Source organism: Mus musculus, chromosome 9, assembly GCF_000001635.26.
Source record: "Mus musculus strain C57BL/6J chromosome 9, GRCm38.p6 C57BL/6J".
Taxonomy (NCBI): Eukaryota; Metazoa; Chordata; class Mammalia; order Rodentia; family Muridae; genus Mus; species Mus musculus.
The window spans coordinates 94,106,820-94,132,928 of NC_000075.6; the positions used below are offsets into that span (position 1 = coordinate 94,106,820).

Consider the following 26,109-nt stretch of genomic DNA (forward strand, 5'->3'; position numbering starts at 1 on the left):
TTATTTTATTTTATTTTATTTTATTTTTTTGTCCCAGTCTTTCCTTTGGACAGGGGCATTTCTGAGTTAACAATTTCTGAGTTAACAATGAGATGTGTGGGCGGCCCATCCCTCAACTGGGTGTCCTGCCTATCTCCTGGGGATGATCTCTGCAGGTTCTATCATCCACCTTTTTGTTGGGTATTTTGGCTAAAATCACCCCTGTTGGGTCCTGGGAGCCTCTTACTTCCTTTGCATTTGGGACTTTCTAGTGGCTACCCCCAGTTCCCCATCTCCCACTGCTATATATTTCTATTCTACTTCCTGACTTTCTGTACTTCTTGTCTGTCCCTTCTAAGACCTGATTCTGCCCCCACTTTTTTCCCTCTACCTCCTCTCTCCATCCCTCTCTCTACCTCCTTTGATTATTTTGTTCCCCTTTCTATGTAGGATTGAAGCAGCCAAACTTTGGTCTTCCTTCATTATAAGTTCTATATGTTTTTTTTTTAGTTTTATCATGGGTATTCTTGTGGGAACTAAAAAAAAGGGGGTCCCTGAGAAGTGGGGGAAGGGAAAAGAGACCCACATCAGGCCAGAGTTCCTCCTATGCTCTGGGCAGGCAGATGCAGGAGGACTGCCAGACGCTTTCCACTCAGCCTCGGGTGGGCATCCAAGCCTCTGACCCACTCAACCCCTCGAGTGGGGGTGGACAAAGGCAGCCCCCGACCTGGGAGCCCCAGGGCCACACCCTGTAGCCCTGGGGTTATGGGAGAGAGGGATGAGGGAAAAGATTCCCAACACCTGTGAAAGTGTGTGCAGCCTTGATGAGCAGAGACTCTATGATTTAAGAGCTTTATTATAGAAATGCAGGGAGAAAGAGAGAAGGGAGAGAGAGAGAGAGAAAGAGAGAGAGAGAAGGCTAGAGAGAAAGAGTAAGAGAGAGAAGAGAAGAGAGGAGAGGAGAGGAGAGGAGAGGAGAGGAGAGGAGAGGAGAGGAGAGGAGAGAACAAAGAGAGAGGAAAGAGGAGAGAAGATACAGAGAGAGGAGCGAGGATGAGAGAGAGAAGGGTAAGAGGGAGACAAGTAAGGGAGTAAGCAGTCACAGAGTGAGAGAAGGAGGTGGAGCTGAACAGCCCTTTTTATGGTCTTTACTGTTGCTAGGTAACTGAGGAGGAGTTAACCTGAAGGTCAGAAGCTTGGGCCATTGCCTATGTGACTACTGACCATGCTTCTCTTGTGGGGGGCTGTGGGGTACAGTAACTTAAGCAGGAGCCAGAGTTCCAGAAGCATAAGGGAACACCTACCGTGTCATGAAGGTGAATTATGACCATCGGGGTTCAGACCTCACCTCAACTGGAGACCAGCCTGCAATTCCCCACATATTCTGAGCTTTGGGGCTAATATCCACTTACCAGTGAGTACATACCATGTGTGTTCTTTTGTGGCTGGGTTACCTCAGGATGTTATTTTCTAGGTCCATCCATTTGTCTGTGAATTTCATGAAATCATTGTTTTTAATAGCTGAATAGTATTCAATTGTGTAAAAGTACCACATTTTCTGTATCCATTCCTCTGTTGAGGAACATCTGGGTTCTTTCTAGCTTCTGACTACTATAAATAAGGCTGCTATGAACATTGTGGAGCACATATCCTTGTTATATGTTGGAGCATCTTTTAGGCATATGGCCAGTAGTGGTATAGCCCAGTCTCCAGGCAGAACTCACAGGTGTGGCCCCAAGTCTGCCACAATACCTGGCCTAACTAGAATACCTTGTTAGGCACCAAGGGAATGAAGGAAGCCCCACCCAATTATTATATTATATATAGTATATAGTATAGTATAGTATAGTATAGTATATAGTGTATAGTGTATAATATATAGTGTATAAAGTATAGAGTATAGAGTATATATTCCATATTCCTTATTCCATATTCCATATTCTATAGTATATAGCATATAGTATATATTATATTATATATTATGTTATATAATATGATATATGATATATGATATATGATATATGATGTATGATGTATGATGTATGATGTATGATGTATGATGTATGATGTATGATGTATGATGTATGATGTATGATGTATGATGTATGATATATGATGTATGATGTATGATGTATGATGTATGATATATGATATATGATATATGATGTATGATATATGATGTATGATATATCATATATCATATATCATATATCATATAATATAATATATGGTATGTGGTAAGTGGTACGTTGTATGTAGTACGTAGTATGTAGTATATAGTATATGTTGTATACTGTATACTATATATTGTATTATATTATGTATTATATATTATATATATTATATATATTATATATTATAGTACCATGTTCATTCTGGTTTGCACTTGCTTCCTGGATTAGTGCCTGTGCTTAGGATCCCCACCCACTCATTCCACACCCAGATGCAGCTTGATCCCCAGGAGTCCTGGCACATCCAAGATCAAAGGTGAGAACCCTATCCCTGCCCCAATATATGGCATAATTGGAACCCCTGGAACACAGGGGACATAGGGACCCCTGTCCAGCCAGAGGGTTTCTTTCAGTTTGCACCTGTGCACAAGAGTGGAGTCTGTGCTCCTGCCTCCCCCAACCCACCCACACCCAGAGATATCTTGACTCCCAGGAGCTCTGACACACCCAGGATCACAGGTGAGACCCCCACCCCATCCCTGCCATGCTCCATTCAGAGATAGTAAGGCCAGTAAACACCAGAGATAACCAGATGGTGAGAGACAAGCACAAGAACATATGCGACACAGATCAATGCTACTTGGCAACATAAGAACTCAGTTCTCATACTACAGCATGGCCTGGATACCCCAACACACCTGAAACGCCAAGATTCAGATCTAAAATCCTATCTCATGAAGATTATAGAGGACTTTAAGAAGGGCATAAAAAACTTTAAAGAAATACATGAGAACACAGGTAAAAAAAATAGAAACCATTAAAGAGGAAAACCAAATTTCTTACAGAAATACAGGAAAACACAATCAAACAGGTGAGAGAATTGTACCAAACTGTCCAGGATCTAAAACTGGAAACAGAAACATTAAAGAAAACACAAAGGGAGACAACCCTGGAGATGGAAAACCTATGAAAGAGAGCAGAAGTCACAAATGCAAACATTACCAACAGAATATAAGAGATATAAGAGAGAATCTCAGGCATAGAAGATACCAATTTAATCATTCTTAAATAGTAATATCATGGTCTCTTAAAATGACTGAAGGATTATTCTCATACCTCTTTCTTGTCTTTGCTGACAGTGGGAAACTTCCATCTTATTAGCATGTAGATAGAGAACCCTTCATTCTGATATCCCTTACCACACTACTCATCAACCAGAACCCTCTAGTTTTCACACATTGGAATCCAGACATCATGGGCCATGGCCAAATCCTTCTTACTGCCTAGACTCAAGTCATCACTTTTGCTTCAGAAGGCAACCGGTATCCTGGGCTTCAGAATCAAGTTTAGGTCATTCCTTGATAGGAAGCCTAGGAGTATTTATATCCAGACATTGGGAACGAGTACTATACACACATACTGCCTATTCTTTACTGTGGGTCAGATTTGCTCAGTGACAGCATTGGCCTTGCCTAAACTGTCATTAAGCCTCTGCTGCTAGACACTACAAGGACAGGTCATGAGTCAAGAAAAAAACAACCAAATATATTCAGCTATGGAGCTAGAGGCTCCAGTTTAAACTGAATGTTATTGTGGAAGCATGTTAAAATAACATTGTGTAGATTCAACAGGATATATATATATACACACACATATATACACAAACACATACACACACACACACATATATATATACATATATACATATATATACATATATATATGAAATGTATACATTCCAAAATCTAACCTACTGAAATATATATATAATATTTGTATACAGTAACAATTAATGAAAAAATGCCATAATTGAAAAGGAAGGGGTATATGAAATTGTTTAGATGGAGAAAATAGAAATGATAAATGCTGTAATCAAATCACCGCTCCAAAATAACAAAAACAGCTATAAGCCCATGGATGATATAACCTTGAGAAGGTGTCAATAACAAAAACCTAGACACAGAAACAATGATGAAGGCTGAATTGAGAGTGATTTTTAGCTAAAGATACTGCCTCAATAGGGCAAACATAGTAAAAATAATATGAAAACTTACTTTTATTTGTCTCTATCATTTTCTATTTACTAACATACAACAAAGATTAATTGAGCTGTCTTTATTATGAATACACATATTCCTTAGGCCAGTGTACCATATATGATTCATGACACTATGGGGTTATATTTGCCCTGAATAAGATAAAATTTAATTCAAGCATTTTTTTATTTCCACAGGAAAATAGAACTAAGTTTCATTTAAAAATCATATCAATATTAATAGATCTGGTGTAATTTTGCTTGAAGTAGTTTTGTTTGTATTTTCATCTAAAACAAAACAGTTACACATTCTAAGCATGAGGATTATATTTGGGGTTTGTGGAGAACCACATTTTAAACCACTTGACATTTAATCTTTGTCTGGGATTAGCAACACCTTGTATAAACAGATTTCCATACTGATGTGCTGTTGGTTAAATCAGCTGGTTTTGTTGTTGCTGGACAAGGAGAAAGAAAACTTCTCCAAGACATTGTTCTGCTACACAGAGAAACAGCTTTATCTGAGGTTGCCAAGCTCTACAGCGTTAAGCTACAGCCATCGTATCCCTTCCAGGTCCCTCCTTACTGTTCTGTCAACACTTCTTCTTCATGGATCTGTGACATCTTTAGATCATCTTACTTGTTAGCTTGTTTACCTATGCTACCACTGATGCATGGTTCTGTGCTATCAGCGTTATGGGTTGAAATTTGTACTCTTGACACAGGCTGAGGCCTGACTCTTACGGTCTCAGAATGACTTTTTTGAGGAATGGTGTAAGTGCAGATGTAGTTAATTAAAATGAGGTCTGTAGAGTGGATCTTAATCTGATTTACCCTGTGTCCTTCTGGAAAGGGAAATATTGGTATATGAAGAAATGATCATACAGGTACAGGATGGCCACATTCTGTACTTTGAAGAGAGAGGAGGAGGAGATGCCATCTACAAAAGAGAGGAGAAACAGGTATCCCCTAATAGTCTTCTGAATGAAGCATCCCTGCAGTCTTTCAGCATCTGAAACTGTGAGACAATTGAGATTGTTTCAGGGACTCAGTTTATGGTATTGATTTATGGAAGTTGGGAAACTATACCCAGTTTGTATATAGTATGGTATTTCCCACTTACATATAAGCTTTTAGAACTCAAATCACAAAATGACTACATTTAGTATTCAAATTATCTTCCGAGTATAGTCCTTATTTTTAAAGAGCAAAAATACAAGATCATATAGAAGACATCATATTCCTCACTTCTTCCCAAGTCCTAATCTGCATTTGAAGCATCTGTTTCTGAATATGTCCCCAGTACAGCACAGAACCTACTACCTTGAAGCAAGGATCTATCTATTATTAATTCCTTGTTTATTCATTTGTACTGGTGTTTGAATTCATCACACAGTGGATTGGCAAGATGTCCCAAATAAAGTGCTTGCCATTCAAAAATAAAACTTAAGTTCAGACACTCAGCACCAACATAAAAATCTGGGTATGGCAGCACACAGCTGGAATTTCAACTCTGAGAAAGCAGAGAAAGGAGTTTCCCTGGGCTCAGTGCCACATCAGTCTCGGTGAGCTCTAGTTCAGTGAACGCATGTCTAAAAAATTAAGGTGAAGCTCAGTAGAAGAACATGCCAATGCCGACCTCTGGCTTCCACATACATACATAACATACATACATACACACACGTGTACATATCATACAACAAAAGTAAAAGAAGGAGGAAATTATCATACAGAATTATTCCAAAAATTAATCAAAACAAGGCAAGATAGTGTTTGCATTGCTATTTTTAAAATCTGCTTCATTTGCAACAGCATCTAATGATTCCAAGAATTATAGTTAACAATATGTGCCCTCGGGGAACTGCATAGGATCTCTGCAAAACTAGAAGATAATAATGACTGAAATCATGTTCCCTGTAATGCTCAGGAATCATATACTGACATGGTTCATACTGTTTTTCTTTATTCACCACACCCCATGCACTTAGGTCTCACCTCACAGAAGGGAACTTTTTGTAGTTTATCCTGATCACTGTGACACACAGTCACCCAAAGGACGTTTTCTTCATCTGGGAAGCTGAAGGTTTCCCTGGGCATTTCATCTTCTCTGTCACTTACAAAAACTTTAAATGACAATTGTCACAGCAATATCTCTAAGCACAGCTTCACATCTGTGTCAAGAGAATAGGTTTTAGCTGTCTTGAGACATGGGTGCCCTTGGTCCTCAAGGGTTGCGGATGTCTCTTCTGCCAACAGTCATTCAATAGCATGAATTGATAGTAAGTCACTTCTGTTAATTTTTTTCAATAAGAGTATATGTCTCCATCTGTGTTTTTGGCAATTGAAACATGAGGCAGAGGAGTAGTTCATTCACTTCATTGTAGACCAGGACACAGAGGACAGTCAAAAGTACAGGCTAGAGGCTATTAAAGTTCCAAGGCTCTCCTTTCACAAGCCTGCCCCAACCTCCTACTTCCCATAGCTTACAAAAATGTAACCATCATTGGGGAAATATTGAAAACATGTACATGTAGGCAACACTTTCTTCTGCCTAACAAAGTATTATGGTCATCTCATAATTCAAAACACTTCCTGTCTGATTTCAACTGTTCCCCCCGATGTCTTAACAATCTGAATATAGTTTTGACATGAAGAATAAATGGCTAGAGAGTTGTGCAAGAAGGTCTGCTATTGTTGTAAGTGAGCAGAGTTTGGTTCCTAGCATCAATGTGAGGCTCATAACCACCAATTTCCAACTCCAGGAAATCCAGTGTCCTTTTCTGGCCTCCATGGTCACCCACACTCATGTGCACCCCCAACATGTGCATATAACTTTATAAATACATACATAACTAAGTAAAATATAGTCTTTTCTGGGACTTTAGGCAACATGGTAACTGGGAACATGTAAAATCAAAATGAAGGTTGTATGTACACAATATACAAAAGTGGAGAGTAAATATTTCAATCCCAAAAGAGAAATGTAAAACTATAGCAAGAAAATACAACAAATTCAGGAACTAATCATAGTATAAAAATATTAAACCCTTTATAGCTGTGTGAATCATCTGAATGCAGGTGGTATAATATGGGCTTTATCAGTCATGGGATAAGTTTTACTCCATGTTCCTGTCTGCAGTACATTTCATTTCTTTTAGTCTGACTCCATTAAGTGCCTGCAGCTTTCCTCAGAAGATATTCCACATTCTTGGCATCTTCATTATTCCGATGTTTTCATTGCAAATTAGGGTTACCTCATAGCTTTAAGTATAGCCCACTCTGGGAATTTCTACAGGTATTATTATTCTACAAATATTTTCCAGTAGTCATCAGAGAAATGTAAAAGTACCTAGTATATAAAAATCATAACAGGAGTAGGGAATTGATATGCTGTAAGAATATGGAAGAGTGTGGATATATGGAGAAGAGAATACTAGAATAATGTGCAATGAGCCATTATGGTACATAGTCTGGCCTCCAATGCTTTTCTGTGGGGTCTTATCCCAAGACACAATAACACTTGAACTTTCGCATTCTCCATGCATGCAAAACTAGCCCCACATGGACAATGATATGTTCTGTTGTTAACTCTTGAAGTAACAGTGATCTTTTGAACTATGAATGCATTGGCCTCTGAACACCTAGGCAGCTAAACTGAAAAAATTACTCCCATGGATAACACTCTCCAAGCAGAACACACCCCACCCTGTGGTTCTCTTCATTTACTCTCTTCTCAAAGAAAATCTTTCAAACAGTTTGCTCTGTTATATGCTGAATCTTTCTAAAGATAAGAACTTGTTCTCAATGCACCCTTCCTAGTGTCCCAGGATGAAATGTGCAATTTCTCTTCAGTGCTGCTTTGCTCTTAAGCAATTATAGCTGCTTTGTATGTTCTTGCTTCACCTACTATTTTAAATGCATTTATGCCCCCAAATTATACAGTTTTCAAATCCTTCTGCTCTCTGCTGTTAGCTCCCATTCTTGGTGTAAAACAAACTGGCAACAAGAAACCACAAATAACAATGCTACAAACTGAACAGTGTGTTTTGTTGGAATGTTCTCTTTCAAATATACCGATTCAGTACTTTTGGTTCAGCCTTATTCAGATTTTCAGGACACAGTCAAACCTCTGCCAGGTCATTTGTGAGAATGCAGCATGAATAAATAGCCTCTAGTTCAGTTCCCAATACAGTCCTTGTTCTCAGCTGAAACCTCATGAGTATATTCTTTCTTCTCTGCATTTTTCTGAAATCTACAATAATGTCTCATTGTACATTATTCTAGCATCCTGCACCCCATATCTCCAGACTCTTCCATATTCTTACAGCATATCATTTCCCCACTCCTGGTTGAAAACTTTTACATTTCTGTGATGACATAATGGACAAACAATCAATGGAGAAAAAAGTGTGTTTGGACAAGTGGTTGCAGAAGGATTTCAGTCCTTCATAGTGGGGAAATCAGAGAAATGTGGCTTTGTTCCTGATAGTAAAAATATGCAGCAAAACAGCATATATATATATATATATATATATATATATATATATATATATATATATAATGTATCAGATCTGAAAGCAGGAACGAAGAATTGCATGTGTGTGCAGGAGCAAGTTGATTTCAGAGTCCTTCCTGTACTGAACTAATTCCATCAGCCAAACCTCATTTCCTAAACATTTCACACCCTTCCAAAATATGGCTATATTCTAGAGAACACATATATAAAATATAAGCTTCTATTGGATAGTTAAAGTTCAAACCCCAATTACTACCAATGAATAAGGTAGCAACAGAACTTAGAAAATATGAGGTATAGAAACCAGATTCTAGATAAGTTTCTGCACAAGTTCTCCTTGTCCTTATCATTGATTCTGCTGATATTTACAAACACTGTCTGAAGGCAGTAAGGGTTGATCACATTGTCATAGTTGCTTGGGTATCCAACTGGCATCTCTCTATAAGATGGATTCTTTCTAACATTCAGAGAACTTAGTACTTTTTCCACTGGAAGGGACTCCATAAACAACTGTAAAGCAAAGGAGCTGAAAAATTAGAGAAAGCAAAAATGATCTCATCCTGGGACCTGTGGCAAAATGAAAAGGGCATTTCCTTATGCCAGTTAAAGCAATTTTGCCTGAACTTTAAGAGCTTTACCTAAAATGCACACAGAATTCTTTCAATAATCAAAGCAAACATATTTTTCTTCATATGACAAAGCATTCAAATATAAGTGTAAATATAATTACTTAAGCACATTAAAGAACTTTAACAATACCCAAACAACCATGAATTCAAACAAGTATCACTCTGTGGCAGGGTCTGAGAGATTTTCCAGAGTAAAGGTTAGACTGAACACAAGTGAGGCAGGTTCTATCAGATGAGACTGACACCATTACAAAACTTAAACTATTCCAATTTTTGAGGAACCTCCCAATTATTTTTTTACAGTGTATCTGTGAAGCATAGTTAGCCTAGCAACTTATCAGCCATGGCCCACAAATATTTGAACCATTGATGGTCTATGTTATACCAGAATTGTTTCAAAATATTTGTAGGCAGTCTTTCCGCCAGATGACCTGTGTAAAACTCAGATTGCATCACTTAATACATGGAAGGAATCTTTCATCCTACTAAATGAAGAAACCACTGCCTCATAGCTTCTTTGGTACATGAAGTAGAAACTTCTAGTTTCTTTGGAAAGTTATGTCAAATGATGGTTTGCAGGAGCACACAGGTGAAAGAATGTTTTCCTGAAACAGACACAGGTGAAAGGATGCTTTGCTGAAGCAGACACAGGTGAAAGGGTGTTTTGCTGAAGCAGACAGAGAAAAGAAAATGTTTTCCTGAAGCCAACATAGATGAAAGGTTGTTTTGTTATAGCAAACATGTGAAAGGATGCTTGTTAAAGGAGTACAAACATGACCCCATAGACAGTGGGAGACAAGCACTGAGCATTAATTTGCTTTGCTCCACCTCACCATTCTTCTCTAACCACATGCATTTATTGGTTCACCTTACATAGCTTGTTGAGCTCAACTCGCGATAATACTGCCATTGAGAAAAACTTGCCGAAGAACTGCTCACGAGGTTCCTGAGGCAGCTTGCCACTTCACTGGCCTCACCTCAGGCCAGTTGGCAAGCCTTTCCATTCCTTCAAGATTGAACTACAGTTGCTGCTTCATGCCTGGTATCTGCCTGCCAAGAGGACTGGACTGTGGCTGCCAGTTCATGCGTGGTATCTGCCTGCCTAGAGGTCTGACCTGGAGCTACTGAGTCATATTTGGTGTTTGCTATGGGACTGAACTAATGAGAAAGAAGATCAAGCCAGCCCCCAAAGAACTATTGCTAACAGGTCCACTTCCCCCATACCCTAAGAACTTTTCTACTATCTCTGCTGGGTCGTGGGCTAGAGGAGAGGTTGAACCCTTGTTAAAAGGAGGTAGCAAAAATTTATGACTACAAGCAGAGGGTTTTTTCATGGATTTTTTACTGTCATGCTTTAATGGTTGATGCTGAACGATCAAGAAAACAAAGTATCAACATAGCACATCCAAATTCAATCTTCTAACATATTCCTTAAATACTTATCATTGATTAGTTTATTCTAGACCTTAAAATGTCAGTCAAGAGTGAGCTTTATTTTGACTGTCGGTTGCTAATTGCGATGTTTGAGGGTAGGTCTACATCAGTAATTTCATATGCCTCAGCTTAATGAACACCTTATTTTATTAGCACATTTTTTCCTCTGATTACCACCCATCAAAATGGAAGTCACTTCTTCGGCACTTGTGCTCCATCCATTCAAAAATTTTAAGAATGACATGCAGAAAAATAATTACCTGTATATGCTAATTTCACTTTTTTTCTACGACTGTAATAAGAATTCTTCGAACAAATGAACAAGATGTATGTTTTGCCAGTATTCTCAAAACTATGTTTCTAAGGTCTCTTTTACTGCAAAGCAGCAGCAAACTGCTCTGCACAGCTCAGCTCGGAAGGATCGCTAGATACACTCGGGAGAAAAGGGTTTCCACTGCTTTACTGACTCTTCTGATGGTGCCATGCATGCTGCAGGTTTTGAATTTTAGGGTGCTGTTTAATAAAGAGGGTTGCTGTTGCTGGTTTATGGCTTTTAACTCTTCTTAGATACCTTCAAACACCCTTTGTCTCTGTGATATTTTATTTAGTTTTCATGACAAATATAGGATTTGTTGTCTCTTTTATTTGATTTGCTATTGATTTACCATGTTCATTTTTTCCAATTCCCATAGATTCTGGGAGCCTTGGGAGCAGCAACCTTGAGAGGAGCTATTGTGAGACACTAATACCTGTGAGATCTGAACAAATGTCTGTTCACTTCAGTATGACTATTGCCGAAGTCCAACTTGATGAACCAATTGGTGACTTGTGGGAATTGATGAGTGAGTGCTTATAGGAGCAGAAATAACTGAAATAGACAGCTAGCTATGTTATCAAAAGCCAAATCCAGAATGGATGATGACTTTTGAAATGTGACCTTGAATCCTTGAACTCACTGTCCTATATTCAGGTAGATCAACATGATGGGAAGACTCTCTTCCTGGCAGCTCCACTGGTCTAAGCATTTTCCAGGAAGCTTGGCAGCTATGCTTATCTGAGAGTCTCTCAAACATTTTTACTGCTTGTATAAGCTATTGGAGGAGAGAACCTAGAGAATCTGGTCAGTTTCAGGAACTTTCTGAAACTGTTGATTTGTTTCCTTTCCACATTTGAAGGATATTTTCTCTAAGATGGAATATTTTACCTCTCTTTAGAACACCTTGTGTCCTAGGAGCTTCCCTCCAAGATGGAATGTTGTATCTCAACAAATTGCTGGACACCAGGAGCTTATGGTACAACTCTATGTTTTGGTGGTATTTACTAGAAATTAAAAAGTGATGACTATCAATGTGTACATTGAGTGAGTAGTTACAAACTATGACTCTCCAATGTTTGAGTTCTTCTATTTTGTCTTAAAACAAATTTTCAAATAATTTAAATTCATCAGAATTGTTGGAAATGCTACTTTTAGCATTTCTGAAACAATAATTATTTGATCTGTTGTTTTGACCTTTTAAGTCTTTGCAAACAACACCCCCCTCCCATACACACACAGAGGGGGGACAGGCAAGAGAAATTCTTGCATCTCTGACTGACTAGGAGGCCAGGATGTTTATTTAATTCTACAAATTCTACAAAAGAGGCCAACTTGTGATTTCAAAAGAAATACATATAATTTTGTCCCGGAAAAATGTCACAACTATAGAAAGAATAGGTATTATCAATCTCAAATCATTTTAGACTATGTGAGCATTTATGACATATGATAGTCTATTCTCCAGAAAAGTGAAACATTAAACAGATAAAAAAGTATCTGAGTCTAGCTTGAAAGTTTGAACTCTCCCCCAGGCTGCAAGCCTAGTTGTTCTAGTCATTTGTTTTCTCTTTGTTTTTATTTCTTCTTAAATTTTAATTAGTTTATTTATTTACATTCTATCCACTGACCCTTCTGGTCCCCCATCTCACAGTTCCTCTTCCTATTTTTCCTCCCCCTTGCCTCTGAGAGGGTGATCCCCTCTCCCCTCCAAACATCCTCTTTCCCTGGGTATGCTGCCTGGTTGGTGGCTCCATTTCAGGAAGCTTTCAGGGGTTCAGGTTATTTGAGACTTCTGGCCTTCCTAAGGAAACACTCTCCCCTTCAGCTCATTAAATCCTTCCCCTAATTCCTCCATAGAGGTCCCTGACTTAAGTTCAATGGTTACCTGTAGTGTAAGTATCTCCTTCTGTCTCAGTCAGCTGCTGGTAGGGCCTCTCAGAGGACAGCCATGATAGGCTCCTGTCTGTAAGCATATCATAGCATCAGTAATAGATAGTGCCAGGCCTTGTGCCCCTGACCATGAGACCAAGTTGGGCCTGTCATTGGACAGCCTTTCCTTCAGACTCTTCTCCATTTTTGTCCCTGTAGGTCTTTTGAGCAGGAACAATTCTGGGTCAGAAATTTTTACTGTGGGTTTGTAACCCTGTGCCTCCACTTGGGCCCCTGTCTATCTACTGGAGTTGGACTCTTGAGTTCCCTCCTCTTACCACTGTTGGGCATTTTGGTTAAGGTCACCCCCATTGAGTCCTAAACGTGTCTCACAATCCAGGTCTCTGGAACTTTCTAGAGGGTCTCCTCATCTGCCCCCTGCCCCAGAAGCTGCATATTTCCATTCATTCTCCTGGCTTTCTTGGCTTCTCTCCTGTCTCTCCCACCCTCCATACCTGATCCTCTTCCCCTCTCCCCTCCCCCCTGATCTCCTACCCAGGTCCCTTCTTCCTTTTGCCTCCCAGGATTATTTTTGTTCCCCCTTCTAAGCATTCTTGCTTTGGCCTTCCTTCTTGTTAAACTTCTTTTGGTCTGTGGGTTGTATCCTGGGTATTTTGTACTTTGGGGCTAATATCCACTTATCGGTGAGTACATACCATACATTTTCTTTTGGGTCTGAGTTATCTCACTCAGGAAGATATTTTCTAGTTCCCTACATTTACCTGCAAAATTCCTGATGTCCTCATATTTAATAGCTGAGTAGTATTCCACTGTGTAAATGAACCACGTTTTCTGTATCCATTCTTCCATTGAGGAACAACTGGGTTGTTTGCAAATTCTGGCTATTAAAAGTAAGGCTGCTATGAAAATAGGGAATGGTGGAGAATCTTTTCAGTGTATGCCTAGGAGTGGTATAGCTGGGCCTTCAGGTAGAACTATTCCTAATTTTCTGAGAAACCACCAGATTGATTTCCAAAGTGGTTGAACCAGTTTGCAATTCCACCAACAATGGAGGGAGTGGTCCTATTTATCCACATCCTTGCCAGCATGTGGTGTCACTTGAGTTTTTGATCTCAGCCATTCTGATTGGTGTAAGGTAGAATCTCAGGGTCATTTTGAATTGCATTTCCCTGGTGATTAACATGTTGAACATTTCTTTAAGTGCTTCTTAGTCATTGGAGATTCCTCTGTTGAAAATTCTCTATTTCTCTCTGAACTCCATTTTTTTTTTCTTAAACTGGGTTATTTAGCTTTTTGAAGGTTACCTTCTTTAGTTCTTTACATACTTTGGATATTAGCCCTGATATAGGGTTAGTGAAGATTGTTTTCCCAATCTGTAGGTTGCCAACTAATCTTATTGATGGTGTCTTTTGCCTTACAGAAGCTTCTTAGGTTCATGGGGTCCCATTTGTCAATTGTTGATCCTAGAGCCTGAGACATTGGTGTTCTATTTAGGAAGTTTCTCCCTGTGCCAATGAGTGCGAGCATCTTTCCTACTTTCCTACTTTTTCTTCTATTAGATTCTTTAGATAAATTCCTCTTAAAGCCAACAAGAAAGTTTCTGATATTTTTAAGATCAAAGCAAATGGAAATGGCACACATGACAGAATATGACCTCTTGAGGAGTCCTGACATTTTATCAGATAAAAGGAGTTAAATAATAAAATTAGAATATCAAAGAAAATAACTATTATAAGCTACTTGTTTTCTTAAGGTCAACCATTATAACCATGGCTTTTCTTTATACCACAATGAAAGAAATAATTTAAAAATGAATATATAGTAGTAAATTTAAAGGATTATTTCATTCACGTTAAGTATGAAATACTATACATCTTTGATCATTTAGAATAAAATTACAAAAATTTATAGAATAAATTACTTCAGTATATAAACACAAACAATTTTATTAAAACTCTTAATTTAAAGAAGACATTTCTTAATCCGAAAGAACAATTAAATATGTTTGGATTTTCTTTTTCTCCCACCCCCACCCCCCATTTCTTTTTTGACATAGAATCTCCCTTATAGTCTGGCCTCAAACACAAATTGATACTGTTGATTCAGCCTGCTAAGTGCTGGGATTGCAGGTCTGTACTGCCACAGACAGTTTGAATATATACATATATACACACTTACTCTTGAAAATCTCTTGACCATTTTGGAAAGTTCAGCAAATTCTTTTATTTATACACTTTTTAATGAAAATGACTCAATGAGGTGATTTTTGGGGAATCACAGAGCATTCATTGATGTTGCAAACACCCAGAGTGATACCAATTCTTCACAAAACATCTTCATTAATTGAAAAGTAAACTTAAAACTTAAAAGCAACTTAAAGTAAATATTCCCAAATGAATGCTGATTCTATAGTTTGTAAAAATTTGATTATAACTATGAAGATCCAATATTAAGGAAATTGAATATATGAATACCGTCTTCATTTTCAGAAATGAGGTGAGTCAGAAGTATAAAAATAAGGAGAATAAATTACTTTCAGTGAGTCCCACTGTCAAAGTCATTCAGAAGAAATCAAGAAGAGATAAGAAATGTTACTTAAAGGAACAGTTTTTCATATCCAAAAAACTCTATTATAACAAAATTGAAGAACTAGGCATATAAAAAATTAGTATGTCAATCAAAATGGATTTTGTAGTAGCATAAGACAAGTATGAAAAGACAGTCATGGAAGAAAAATTCAAAATTGAAATTAATTCAATTGCCTTATTTATGTAAGACAATCTAGCAGGAATATCTCTGTCACAGTATAAATAAATAGTTTAAAATCATTTTTAATTAGGTATTTTCTTCATTTACATTTCCAATGCTATCCCTAAAGTCCCCCATACCCTTTACCCCCTCCCCTACCCACACACTCCCCTACCCACCCACTCCCACTTCTTGGCCCTGGCTTTCCCCTGTTCTTAGGCATATAAAGTTTGCAAGACTAATGGACATCTCTTTCCAATGATGGCCTACTAGGCATCTTCTGATACATATGCAGCTAGAAACACGAGCTCTTGGGGGGGGGGGCGGATACTGGTTAGTTCATATTGTTGTTCCACCTATAGGGTTGTAGACCCCTTTACCTCCTTGGGTACATTCTCTAGCTCCTACATTGGGGGCCCAGTGATCCATCCAATAGCTGCCTGTGAGCATCCACTTCTGTGTTTGTTAGGCCCCAGCATAGCCTCACAAGAGACAGCTGTATCTGGGTCCTTTCAGCAAAATCTTGTTAGTGTATGCAATGGTGTCAGCATTTGGAGGCTGATTATGGGATGGTTCCCTGGGTAGGGCAGTCTCTAGATAGTCCATCCTTTCGTCTCAGCTCCAAACTTTGTCTTTGTAACTCCTTCCATGGGTGTTTTGTTCCCAATTCTAAGAAGGGGCAAAGTATCCACATTTTGGTCTTGGTTCTTCTTGAGTTGTATGTGTTTTGCAGATTGTATCTTGAATCTTGAGTGTTCTACGTTTTTGGGCTAATATCCACTTATCAGTGAGTACATATCATGTGAGTTCTTTTGTGATTGGGTTACCTCACTCAGGATGATGCCCTCCAGGTCCATCCATTTGCCTAGAAATTTCATAAGTTCATTCTTTTTTTTTTATAGCTGAGTAGTACCCCATTGTGTAAATGTACCACATTTTCTGTATCCATTCCTCTGTTGAGGGACATCTGGGTTCTTTCCAGCTTCTGGCTATTATAAATAAGGCTGTTATGAACATAGTAGAGCATGTGTCCTTATGACCAGTTGGAACATCTTCTGGATACATGCCCAGGAGAGATATTACTAGATCCTCCGGTAATACTATGTCCAACTTTCTGAGGAACCGCCAGACTCATTTCCAGAGTGGTTGTACAAGCTTGCAATCCCACCAACAATGGAGGAGTGCTCCTCTTTCTCCACATCCTCGCCAGCATCTGCTGTCACCTGAATTTTTGATCTTAGCCATTCTGACTGGTGTGAGGTGGAATCTCAGGGTTATTTTGATTTGCATTTCCCTGATGATTAAAGATACTGAACATTTTTTTCAGGTGCTTCTCAGCCATTCTGTATTCCTCAGCTGACAATTCTTTGTTTAGCTCTGAGCCCCATTTTTAATGGGGTTATTTGATTTTCTGGAGTTCACCTTCTTGAGTTCTTTATATATATTGGATATTAGTCCTCTATCTGATTTAGGATAGGTAAAGATCCTTTCCTAATCTGTTGGTGGCCTTTTTGTCTTATTGATGGTGTCTTTTGCCTTGCAGAAGCTTTGCAATTTTATGAGGTCCCAAGCCATTACTGTTCTATTCAGGAATTTCCCCCCTGTGCCCATATCTTCGAGGCTTTTCCCTAGGGAAAATCCCATTTACTTTTAAGCGAACATGTCTTTACTCCAAGTTTCTAACTTACTGTTTGTGAGCCACTGATTAAAGTACAGATTGTGAATGGAGGTAACCCCTGGTTACTTTGTATTCTGAGACAAGGAAAAATTTGCCATTTCAAGGAGACAGTGTCATCTAAAAAGTTCACTCTTGAAAATTTCACTATCATGTTACAAAACACAACTCTCACAGTGATAATTACAATGTCTTAAGTGGGCATGCAATTTTAGGTATGCAACTCTGCATTGCTGTTTATTTTAGCAGTCTTTAGGTGCATATGGCTATAAGCCACAGATTCGATTAGGCTTATTTTGAAGGTTTTCTTTTTTCTTCTTTAAGATGGACTTATTTCTATTTAATGTATATTAAGGCTTTGTCTGCACTGTGTCATTTCACCAGGTGAATGGAATAACTGTAAAAGCTAGATAAAGGAATCTAACAAGATGATCATGTGGATTTTGTGTTTGAGTTTGTTTACATAGTGAATGAAGCTGATGGATTTCCGTATATTAAACCATCCCTGCATCCCTGGAATGAAACCTACTTTGTCAGGATGGATGATTGTTTTGATGTGTTTTTGGATTTGGGTAGCAAAAATTTTATTGAGTATTTTTTGCATTGATATTCATCAGGGAAATTGGTCTGAAGTTCTCTGTCTTTGTTGGGTCTTTCTGTGATTTAGGTATCAGAGTAATTGTGGCTTCATAGAATGAATTGAATAGAGTACTTTCTGCTTCTATTTTGTGGAATAGTTTTGTGCTTCTAGTTTGTGAAGAACTGGAATTAGATCTTCTCTGAAGGTCTGATATTACTCTGCACTAAACCCATCTGATCCTGGGCTTTTTTTTTTTGGTTGGGAGACTATTTATGACTGCTTCTATTTCTTTAGGGGATATAGGACTGTTTAGATCATTAACCTGATCCTGATTTAACTTTGTTACCTGGTATCTGTCTAGAAATTTGTCCATTTCATTCAGGTTTTCCAGTTTTGTTGAGTATAGACTTTTGTAGAAGGATCTGATGGTGTTTTGGATTTCTTCAGGATCTGTTGTTATGTCTCCCTTTTCATTTCTGATTTTGTTAATTAGGATGCTGTCCCTGTGCCCTCTAGTGAGTCTAGCTAAGGATTTATCTATCTTGTTGATTTTCTCAAAAAAAAAAAAAACAAAAAAAACAAAAAAACAGCTCCTCATTTGGTTAAATCTTTGAATAGTTCTTCTTGTTTCCACTTGGTTGATTTTTGCCCCTGAGTTTGATTATTTCCTGCCATCTACTCATCTTGGGTGAATTTGCTTCCTTTTGTTCTAGAGTGTTAGGTGTGTTGTCAAGCTGCTAGTGTGTACTCTCTCTAGTTTCTTTTGGGAGGCACTCAGAGCTATGAGTTTTCCTCTTAGAAATGCTTTCATTGTGTCCCATAAGTTTGGGTATGTTGTGGCTTCATTTTCATTAAACTCTAAAATGTCTTTAATTTCTTTCTTTATTCCTTCCTTGACCAAGGTATCATTGAGAAGAGTGTTTTTCAGTTTCCACATGAATGTTGGCTGTCAATTACTTATGTTGTTATTGAAGATCAGCCTTAGTCCATGGTGATCTGATAAAATGCATGGGACAATTTCAATATTTTTGTATCTGTTGAGGCCTGTTTTATGATCAATTATATGGTCAATTTTGGAGAAGGTACCATGAGGTGCTGAGAAGAAGGTATATCCTTTTGTTTTAGGATAAAATGTTCTGTAGAGATCTGTTAAATCCATTTGTTTAATAACTTCTGTTAGTTTCACTGTGTCCCTGTTTAATTTCTGTTTCCATGATTCGTCCATTGATGAAAGTGGTGTGTTGAAGTCTCCCACTATTATTGTGTGAGGTGCAATGTGTGCTTTGAGCTTTACTAAAGTGTCTTTAATGAATGTGGCTGCCCTTGCACTTGGAGCATAGATATTCAGAATTGAGAGTTCCTCTTGAAAGATTTTACCTTTGATGAGTATGAACTGTCCCCGCTTGTCTTTTTTGATAACTTTGGGTTGGAAGTCAATTTTATTCAATATTAGAATAAATTTAGAATGGCTACCCCAGCTTGTTTCTTCAGACCATTTGCTTGGAAAATTGTTTTCCAGCCTTTCATTCTGAGGTAGTGTCTATCTTTTTCCCTGAGACGGGTTTCCTGTAATCAGCAAAATGTTGGGTCCTGTTTGTGTAGCCAGTCTGTTAGTCTATGTCTTTTTATTGGGGAATTGAGTCCATTGATATTAAGAGATATTAAGGAAAAGTAATTGTTGCTTCCTATTATTTTTGTTGTTAGAGTTGGCATTCTGTTCTTGTTCCTGTCTTCTTTTTGGTTTGTTGACAGATTACTTTCTTTCTTTTTCTAGGGTGTGGTTTCTGTCCTTGTATTCGTTTTTTTTTTTTTTTTTTTTTTTTTTTTTTTTTTTTTTTTTATGTTATTATCCTTTGAAGGGCTGGATTCGTGGAAATATAATGTGTGAATTTGGTTTTGTCCTGGAATACTTTGGTTTCTCCCTCTATGGTAATTGAAAGGTTGGCTTGGTATAGTAGCCTGGGCTGGTATTTGTGTTCTCTTAGGGTCTGTATAACATCTGTCCAGGATCTTCTGGCTTTTATAGTCTCTGGTGAAAAGTCTGGTGTAATTCTGATAGGCCTACCTTTATATATTACTTGACCTTTTTCCCTTACTGCTTTTAATATTCTATCTTTATTTATTGCATTTGTTGTTCTGATTATTATGTGTTGGGAGAAATTTCTTTTCTGGCCCAGTCTATTTGGAGTTCTATAGGCTTCTTGTATGTTCATGGGCATGTCTTTTTTTAGGTTTGGGAAGTTTTCCTATATTTTTGTTGAAGATTTTGCTGGCCCTTTAGGTTGAAAATCTTCATTCTCATCTACTCCTATTATCTGTAGGTTTGGTCTTCTCATTCTATCCTGGATTTCCTGGATGTTTTGAGTTAAGATCTTTTTGCATTTTGCATTTTCTTTGATTGTTGTGCTGATGTTCTCTATGGAATCTTCTGCCACTGAGATTCTCTCTTCCATCTCTTGTATTCTGTTGCTGATGCTCTCATCTATGGTTCCAGATTTCTTTCCTAGGGTTTCTATCTCCAGCGTTGCCTCACTTTGGGTTTTCTTTATTGTGTCTACTTCCCTTTTCAGGTCTAGTATGGTTTTGTTCATTTCCATCACCTGTTTGGATGTCTTTTCCTGTTTTACTTTAAGGACTTCTACCTGTTTGGTTGTGTTTTCCTGTTTTTCTTTAAGGACTTTGAACTCTTTAACAGTGTTCTCCTGTATTTCCGTAAGTGAGTTATTAAATCCTTCTTTATGTCCTCTACCATCATCATGAGATATGCTTTTAAATCCAGGTCTTCCTTTTCGTGTGTGTTGGGGTATCCAAGACTGGGGGAGGTGGGAGTGCTTCGTTCTGATGATGGTGAGTGGTCTTGGTTTCTGTTAGTAAGATTCTTATGTTTGCCTTTCACCATCTGGTAATCTCTGGATTTAGTTGTTATAGTTGTCTCTGGTTAGAGATTGTTCCTCTCGTGATTCTGTTAGCCTCTATCAGCAGACCTGGGAGCCTAGCTCTCTCCTCTGAGTTTCAATGGTCAGAGCACTTTCTGCAGGCAAGCTCTCCTCTTACAGGGAAGGTGCATAGATATCTGGCATTAGGACCTGCCTCTTGGCAGAAGAAGAAGGCCTGAAACAGGACCTGTCCCAAAAGCTGTGTTGCTTTGGCCTGTCCCAGAAGCTGTTAGCTTCTGTAGTCCACACTCACCTGTGCAGACTAGTCTTAGAGTGATCTAGGAACCAAGATGGCTCCCCCAGGTGCTCCAGCAAAGCCCTCCTGGGCAGGGCAAACACCTCTCCTCTGGCAGAGAAGGTGCCCGGACATCCAGGGTCTGCCTCAGAAGCTATCCTCTAGGGACCTTGGGAGTGTCCACCAACTCTGCACCCAGGTGACCTGGTGCTGGCGCCACCCGGAAGGGAATTGGTCCCTGGTCAGGATGGGTTTTCTGCTTCCTTCATGCTGTCTCAGATCCCGTGAGACTGGTTTGGAAAAGAAGTTGTGTTCCACTCACTGGTGGTTGTAAGATCGTGTGGAGAGTCCTCTAGGGAACCTTGGGGGTGTCTGCCAACTCTGTGCCCAAGTTGACTTGGTGCTGATGCCGACCGGAAGGGACTTGTGACCCTGGTCAGGCCAGGTTTTCTGCTTCCCTAATGCCGTCTCGGTGGTCCTAAGATCGCATGGAGAGTCCTCTAGGGGACCTTGGGGGTGTCTGCCAACTCTGTGCCCAAGGTGACCTGGTGCTGGCGCAGACCGAAAGGGGTAAAATCGGTTTTAAGCCATTAAACATTTAAGTCAAATGGCCAATTGATTTTAATCTACCATGATCTTATTTTTGTTTGTTTGTTCGTTTGTTTGTTTTTGAGACAGGGTTTCTCTGTGTAGCCCTGGCTATCCTGGAACTCACTCTGTAGACCAGGCTGGCCTCAAACTCAGAAATCTGCCTGCCTTTGCCTCCGAAGAACTGGGATTAAAGGCATGCACCACCACTACCTGGCTATCATGATCTTCTTATGGAGATATTTTATGTTATTTTCCCAAAGTGGAATGGTCTATCTGTTTTTGGTATATGGCTCATACAATAATTAATTTGCTCATTACAAATGTATTAATTGACTTTCAGGGTTTACATAGTAGATTCAAAAGACGGATAAATTCATCCTTAAATCCACACTTTCTGAGTCTTTCTGAAATCACCTTCCCTGCCAGATGAGAGGTGTCTGCCCTGCCCAGGAGGGCTTTGCTGGAGCACCTGGAGGAGCATGACAACCTCCTCACGATGGACTCCACCCTTCAACTGTGACCCAAAATAAGCCATTCCTATCTTAGGTTGCTTTTGTCAAATATCTTATCACTATCAACAAAATTTGATAGATGTTGCATTTTTCAAATCTCACAATAAGTTGCCTTTCTAAAAATGAGACTAATTACAATCAATCATTCTAATCTGAATTCATGCATTGTCTCACAGCTCTGTCATACATCAATTTTAGCATTAAAATGGGTACCAAGAGAGAACACTAATGAACTTTAGCATGCCAGTTGATTGGTGAGCATGTTTTACATGGAGGGAGGTGATGAATGGCAAGCTCAACTCAGATCTAGGAGATCCCTTCTGATCAGGCAGAATAGAAGCATATTATTAGCAAAAATCCTCTACAATTCCATTGTCCTTGGAAGGCTCTATAAGGTGGTAAAAGGAGATGAAAGGAGAGGCTTAAAGCTGCACTTGCTAGGTGTGGATAAGCTGAGTCCAGTTACAATGGACAATCACGACTCTCTTGGCAGGAGCCCGTTTCTTCTGCTGGTCTTCCACTGTAATTTGACTGGGCTCCCAGTCTGCATACCGAGCTTCCTTACTCTTAGCACATTTACTTACAGGCAGCAATTGATTCTGTTAACAGGGCCTGTGAAAAGGATACAACTAAACCTCCACTGGGAAAGGGGAGATAAGGAGATGCTCAGAGGAGCAGGGGGAAAAGGACTTGTTAACATGTATAATGCTATCAAAAGTGATAACTTATACAACCATATACAACAATGTCAAATTAAGTTGGTTGAACCAAACAGGCAAAGCTCCAGGGAAATAGGCAGTTAGTTTTTGTCTGAATAGTGATTCAGAAGACAAAGTGGAGGCTCTCTCTTCTCTTCAGGCCTGCCACTATTCTACCTGCCGGATACAACTCTCTTAATTATAGTAATGTACAATTCCTAAGATACCAAATGATAGTAGTTGTGTGCCTTTGCTGGCTCTCATTTTCAAACACAGAATTCCAACACGCTCTCTTCTTAGTTAAAATCATTGACCTATGCTGGTATCCAATGACTTTCACAATGGCCCTGTGCCCAAAGTATGTGCCTTGCTGAGAACTGGGAACACACGGGATTTTGTCTGAGATGCCACAACAAGGCTGCCATGCTGACCTTTATAATAATAGAGGACAACAAGTGTTCTAAACTACTCTAATTTCTGCCAGAACAGAAATCATAAGTGGATTATAAGCAGAATCTACTCAGGTTTATTTTTTGTCTTCATTTGAAACATAAAGAATCATATGTCTTAGCCAATTTTCTAGGGAAAAGGAAGCAAACAATTGATTACAGTTTCTACACAGTGTGATTCCCAGTAAAGAATTTTTAGGCCGATACAAACACATAGCCCATTTAGGGAAAGGATCACAAAGACTTTTACATACCGAGTTAGGAAAATAAACACCATTCAAAGTCAGCCCCAGATGATACCCTACACAAACTGAGAGAAATGTGTAAGAACATTGTGTTTAGTCTCAACTTCTATTTATGAGACTCTTTTTTTCCACTAGTCTTCATATAGTCAGAGCTAATTGCATCAGTTGCACAAAAGAAAAACATTCCAAATTTTCAAATCATAAAGAAAAGATTGATTGTAAGATTCAGAAAATGAGTTGAATCCATTAATTTTCTATAGGAAACACTGTGAAAGAATAAAACACTTGCCCCAACTCCTTTTCTACTATTAAAACTACAATATGCTCGCAAAGCTACTGAATGTGCAGTGGAATTGGAACAGCCATCATACATATTGAGTTGACTTTCTACTCAACAGTATTCCCACATTAGCAGCACCTGATGTATTCCTTTAGCAAAAGAGTTGCCATGGCTCTACATCTGTAGCACTTGGTGTTTTTGAATTTCCAATGGGGAATGCCTTTAATCCCAGCTTTCGAGAGGCAGAGGCAGGTGGATGTCCATGATCTTGAGAGTATGCAGAGTGAGTTCCAGAACAGTCAGGGCTAAGCTAGAAAACCCTGTCTCTGAAAACAAAACCAAACTAAACAAAAACAAAACAAAGAGAACAAAAACAGTGGTCAAAAACCTACTGCTGTCTAAGTAAGAGGAATTCCAAGGTGGCCTTATAATCTCAGCCTTGGTGTCACTCCTAGTTCATTAAATGGCGTGATCAAAAGTATTTGGCAGATGTGATTACAGCTCCTAATCAGCCAGCTCTGAAATAAGAATCCGAACAGGTAACATCAGTAGTATAATAACAGAGTTTTCTCTAGGAGAGGGCAGAGCAGAACTCAGGGGAAGATTAAAAGCACTACCAGAATCTCATATGAGAAAGATCCTCCATCCTGCCTGGGAAAATGAAAGAGAGATGGATGGGTCAGGGAGCTGACACTCCCTCATGGGCAGCCAGGAAATGTCAGCCTCAGTCCCACAGGCACAAGAAAACAACTCCTGCAACAGTTTGCGCAGATGTGGGGGCAGCATTCTCTAGAGCTTGCAGATAAGAGACCCCCCCTCCTGACCCCTGTACTGTGGCCCAGTGAGCCCCTCAGAAGAGATGCCACCCCCTCCAAGGGATGAAAAGCCAACAAGTTGCTGCTGTGTTAAGTTACTCTGTGGCAATTTTTATGAAGCAATGAGAATCTTAACTGTCTGTTAGTGAGCAGACAGGAGCCCAGGCCAGTCAGTGAGCCTCCTTCACCTGGCTCTAGTGGGTTATTGTCATAGGAACGCGAGTCCGCTGGCTTAAGCCTTTTGCAAAATGCATTTTGCAATATATCATTCATTTTCAGTTTAGGTCGATTATTTTACTTTTTGAAATCAACAATAAACTGAATGAAAAAAGTTGAAATTGCTATGCAGATCAAATAAGTTGTAACTAAGGGCAGCCTGCTTGAAATTGAGACCTAGACAATGGCTAAAGCCCCATTCATTTCTAGTGTCCATAGACTCACTAAATACTGCTATAAGGTACCTTTTCTTTATGGCCTAAATAGTAAATATTAAGGAACATTGTACTACACTAACTAGCTTCGAACTTCTAAGAAGTAAAAAAAATGAAACATTTGTGATTTTTAACACACTTAATTTTTTTTCTGTAAGATACATTCCTATGAGGAAGATTATAGAAATTGCAGTTTATATTGAAATGTGACTGTGGCATACCATCAGTTAAATAATTTACATATAAGATTTTAGTAATCATGTTTGTCCTCTTCCCTTTGAGTGGACAAATGGCAATGCTGTGTGTAAAGAAGGAGTCACTGTGACCTTGGTGGTCAGGAGACAAGATACTGCTCCACACCACTGCCTTGCAAACCTTAATGAAGATTAAAATTAAAAAAGAACAGAAAAAAGAGAAAGAAAGGAAGAAAGAGGTCCTACCCTTGGTAAAAATAGAACTTCAGAAATCGTCAGCATGAAGCAGAGTTGGGCTTACTAAAGGGCTTTCACAGTAAGCTTGAAAGCGAAGAGATAGTGTGTTTCTCAGACAGCAATCTATCCTAGAGCATGGGTGTGTGCCTCTCAATGGAGAAACACAGTTCACCAAAAGACATTTTAACCGTAGATTTTGGAGAGCATAAAATTTTAAGTGGAAGTGGTGCTCAAAAATGGTAAGTCCCACCCAAGTGTGAGTGTGCACCTCTCAAGGCCGAGGGACACTTCACTCTCTTCACATCACAATCTGGTAGGGTTTGAAGCTATTATCTTCAAGGGGTTGCTAAGAAACCTAGATGAGTTTCAGAATGTTTCTGAGTGCTACATGATAGGATTACAATTGAAGGTAAGCCCAGATCCCAGGGATATAGGAAATTATGCTATCTTCACTACAATTGCAGAGAACAATCTTGAGATGTCCAGGAGTGAGGTCCTAACCAAGGTCATTTG

The 26,109-nt window shown here is 39.0% G+C and overlaps 2 long non-coding RNA genes across 4 annotated transcripts in view; one reads left to right on the plus strand and one right to left on the minus strand.

Moving 5' to 3' along the window:
* Positions 1–26,109, minus strand: part of Gm31847 — a 210,071-nt gene that overhangs the window by 126,550 nt on the left and 57,412 nt on the right. The gene's annotated exons all lie outside the window — the stretch shown is intronic.
* On the plus strand, positions 1,364–12,067 carry Gm39403. The gene is made up of 4 exons (XR_871017.1): positions 1,364–1,393; positions 2,382–2,466; positions 11,457–11,606; positions 11,979–12,067. It is a non-coding gene; the product is annotated as a predicted gene, 39403 (long non-coding RNA).